The sequence below is a fragment of the Dicentrarchus labrax genome, unplaced genomic scaffold (assembly GCF_905237075.1).
Source record: "Dicentrarchus labrax unplaced genomic scaffold, dlabrax2021, whole genome shotgun sequence".
Taxonomy (NCBI): Eukaryota; Metazoa; Chordata; class Actinopteri; family Moronidae; genus Dicentrarchus; species Dicentrarchus labrax.
In genome coordinates this window covers 22,016,623-22,021,327 of record NW_026136718.1, presented here as the reverse complement: position 1 = coordinate 22,021,327, position 4,705 = coordinate 22,016,623, and the positions used below count along the sequence as shown (strand labels likewise).

Sequence of the window (4,705 nt, the reverse complement as noted above, 5' to 3'; positions counted from 1 at the left end):
ACAGAAATGAAGGAACTGTTATGCAGTATATTATATCATTAGATTATTATTACTGAAATACATTAAAATTATTAAAACTATTGAAAGGTAAAGCACAAATCCTCACATCGGGGAAGCTGGAACCACTAAAGCTGCCTAAGAACTTCAGTTGATGAGCCAGGATGACTAAACTGACACATTTACTGAAAGGTCTATTAATGTGCACTGTAAAAAAAAATAAGTAAATACATGTTTTTGCTTGAAAAGTTACAAAATGATGTTCAAAATAATTACCAGTAAATGTTCAGGTTAACTGTTTTAGCTGCATTTGTAAAAAGGCTTTTGTTTCCTTTTGATCAGAGCTGTTTAATAATTCACAAATAATTTCCATAAGCTTCCTGGAAAAATTTAATCTGACACTTAACACAGGTGATAATTGTAAATCTTTTGTTGTAGCTATATTTAATTTTGCATGTTGAGCTGACCTGATGCACTGACTAACAGACTCTTTGGGATACACTAGCAATTAGTCAACATTAAAGCAAAAAGTTCCAAGAAGTGGTAGAACTTGGTTTTGGGGGGACCGAATAAGAAGGATTTCAGCTTTCTTGGAATTAAAGTGTAGAAGCGAATATCACGTAGACAAGATTTAAATAGTCCATCCATGGTGGTTGAACACAAACATTTTAAGATTTACAGAATGAGAGAGGAAAGGAGATGGAGGTGCGGTGCTTATTGTAGAAGAAGTAGCACAGTAGTGCTGCACCTGAAGAGATCACTATGATGCTCCGTGTAGAGGAAGGTCTGGTCTTTGGTTCCGGTATCACTCTGGTCCTGAAAGGCTGAACCACCCGCTCCCACTGAGTGAGAATGGCCTGACGGGCTCCAGCCCACTGGCCCGGCCCAGTCAGGCGGTACTGATATGAAGTACAGGGACCAAGCAAAACCTGCAGTGCCAGTCTGGGGTCCTTCAGCAAGAGCCACGGTATGTTTGGTCAAACCCCCACCAGCTCTGCTAGAGAGTCCAGGTAGGGGATGTAGTCCACCTGGATCGGGGTGCGTTCAGAGCAGGCATATCTAAGAGAAAGAGAAGCAGAAAGAGACAAACTGATGAGTTAAAAGTTGCTATAAGACCTCAATATCTGAAATCACAAGTCATGGTGGTCAAAAGCTAATGCATAACTTCCTTAAAATGCAGTTCTAAAGCCAGCTAAATACTGACTCAAAAAATATTCAAAATGTCCAAACAAATCACCTCAGTATTTTAGGTGGTGAATTTAAGAGTAAGTCAATAACAGAATCATGGTATGAGATACGTTTGGTTTATTGACTGTCTCAGCTCATTCTTTCTTGTATTATTTCTCATCATCATCTCCAGTCGAGGTTCCTTCCTCTTTGCTTAAATTTAGATTTTATGGCTGTAGTATCTGACAAAGAACAGTAATAATTTAATTCATTCAAGTGTTTATACCTTACCTCTGATGCATGGTTGCTGTTTCCTTCTCAATTTCCTCTAACATTGTTTCCTCGGAGGATAAAGTTGTTAAACCTTGGGAACATTTGGGTGAATTAGAAGAAGAAGAAAACCATCAGACCTGACTATGATGTAAGATTGAAAATATCTAAAAGAAAACCCTAAACCTTACAAAGAATACATTAAAACGAATAGATAAAATTAATACATTTTATGTATGTATTTAGTTTAATGGACCGTTAAAAATGTTATTTGGCTTTTCCCTTTAATAACTGAAGTAAATGTTTTTCATTGGGACATGAATTTTGAAAGCCTTTTCTGTGTGTAAAAGTCAGTCAAGTCTAACAGAGAGAGCCCTATAAGTATCCGAACAAGTGATTAAAAAAATACTTCAGGAGTAAACTATGATTCACTCTTGTAGCCCAGCGGGCCTGCATCTCAGCCAGTGGAGTGATAGATCCGAGGCCGTGGATGAAGCCCACCACTGCCAGTGTAGGCTGGCTCAGTGCAGGAGGGAACACATGCTTGTAGAGACACAGCCTGTAACCAGATTTAGCCTGCAGAGTCGAGGGCAGGAAGGGGAAGCTGTAGTTGAAGCCTGTGGCAAACACCACTACATCCACCTGTATGACACACATATACACAACTCAATGATTGGAGGGACGTAAATATCTAATGTCTTTGCATATTTAAACCATTCAATAATCGATTATTGATTATGTTGAAAAAAGGTATGTGGTAATAAAGAAAAAAAGGCTACTTACATACAATACATGCTCTTACGGGATAAAGTGAAATGATACTGTAAATCTTGTTATATATGATACAGTTGTTTTTGTTGAGTTAATACTGCAGTACACACTTTGTCTATGATGCTCCCATCTACAAAGACCACACTGGAACCACAGAACTCTTTCACATTTGGTTTCACTTGAACATGTCCTGAGATGATCTGAGCTGGCAGGTCGTCGCTCACTACAGCATTCTGCACAAAAATCCTGCCAACAGAACATCAGAGGTGCATAAGTAAACCCTGGATACCATACATGAATAAATGCATTCAATCTTAAATCTTTATCTTAAGAAGTTGGTGAGGAGTGGCTAATGCATCGTTAGCAGATTATTTCAGCCTTTAATGATCACATGTATAAATCATATTCCAGATGACTAAACAATCTGTGCTGTGAACTTCCCTCGCTGTCTGCTGTCGCCTGTCGCAATCTTGTCATCACCAGTCTACCCTTTTTATTAGCCTCTGCACGTTTCAGATATTACCTGAAAAATAGCCTCTTGACTAACTATGATGCATTTACAGTATGCTTTTTAATGTGCACTTTCCCTGTTACATAAACCAACAATTAAATATGAATTGCTGCCATTTGTCTGCTAACTCTAATGACTTTAAAGAACTGTTGAAACATTTGCTATTGACGTCATTTAACCTCAGTTGGTTGACATAACTTAAATGCTTGTGACTAAATGTGATTTTGTTACCCGTGTTTTGGTTTCAGGCCATACAGTCCATGATTAAATACTTTGTTCACTTTCTTTTCCAACATCCTGGCACTCCGTGAGGGGAAGAGCTTCTGCAGCATCATATCCATCCGGGACATCCCTAACATGTCCAGTGGGAGCCCCCCCTCTCCTACACGGCTCACAACCCAGGCTCCGCTCCTGGTACTGAGGTACACCTGCAGAGAGGGTAAATAACCATGTCCTTGTTATATTTCATTTTCAGCATCTGCTTAGTTATGTTAACAATACAGAAATGGGGTTTAGTTGTGTACCTTCTGAGCAACTCTACTGATATCCACAGCAATATCACCTCCAGAACTCCAAATCCAAATCCCCACCACTCTTTTCCCCTGCAGACCCTCAGCACTGTGGTAATCCCAGCTGTGGAAATATCTACCTTCAAAGCTCTCAATACCTGAAACAGGGAAACAAAAAACAATCAATCAATCATTCCACTGCTTTCTAATGCATGATTACTAAATATTTGATTAATATAGGTGTGAGACTGACTCTCAAACGTTACTATTCTAGGTGTGGTGATGACACATAAGCCATGCTGCAAAGCACAGGTTTAAAAAAGGAATTTAGAAACCACAGTGGGAGTGGGTTCATATCTATGATAATGAAAAATGAAAAAATGAAAAAAATATTATACCTGGGAAGTCTGTGAGTGGCAGGTGAGGCTTGGTAAAGTGTCCGGTACAAACTATCACTGCATCAAAAACAATTGTCTCCCTCTGACCCTCTGTCCTCTCTGTCTCCACCTCCCACTGGCCTGTCGCATCAAAATCCAGTCTCTGCCTCACACTGACCACGGTAGTCTGACACACACACACACACACACACACACACACACACACACACACACACACACACACACACACACACACACACTGTGTGCACCTATGTGGTTGTAATTCTGGTAAATATATCACCTGAACTAGACCAAAACTAGACCAACACAATGGCTCAGTAGAGAAACAGGTTTGAATCCATGGCAAAATTCAAAATCAGGTCGGGCAGATTAAACCAGCCCAATATATCCAAAACAGGTGAGTCTGAGAGGTAGAAGTCCAATAGCCAGGCAGGAAGAACATAAGGCCAGTATATATACTGAAGCGCTGTGATGACAGCCATTTGTAAAAATAAATTTTCTCATTTTAGGAGGAGGTGCAGATACAACCTAAGCTTCAGGCCCTCCGAAGGATGCACCTCTGTTGGCAGCATCCTTCGAAGATGCAGCCTCTGAACGCCCCCAGTATACTACTACAGATAAGGACCACTAATCTGGAAGCGAATGTGTTGCATCAGTTTGAAGGCCTGAGCGTAGAGACGCAGATATTGCAGCATCTCAGAGTGGTGCATGTTGTTGGGAAGCTCAGCTGGTGGAGGAAAGTCACTGAAGGCCATCCTCTCTTTGGAGCTGTTGATGATCACTGAATAATAGATGTTAGCACGTCCAGGCTCTGGATTGTCCTGCAGACAGACAATGTGAGACAGAGGTATAAATAAGGACATTTGATGAGTTTTTAAATCCAGTAGAGCACATTAATAACTCAGTATGTTGCTGTCATGACTTTGGGACCACATATGTACAGTTACTATAATAGCAACTAATGAGGCTTAAAAACTGATGGTTTAAGCCCATAGAGGTTTTTCAGGCACACTTTGTCAAATCTAACAGGCCTTGATGCTTGTTAGTCCAGAAATCCCTGCACCGATCACCTTCTGAACCAT

At 40.3% G+C, this 4,705-nt stretch overlaps 1 pseudogene; it reads right to left on the bottom strand.

Moving 5' to 3' along the window:
* Positions 1-397: 397 nt before the first annotated feature.
* Positions 398-4,705, bottom strand: LOC127350654 (flavin-containing monooxygenase 5-like; annotated as a pseudogene).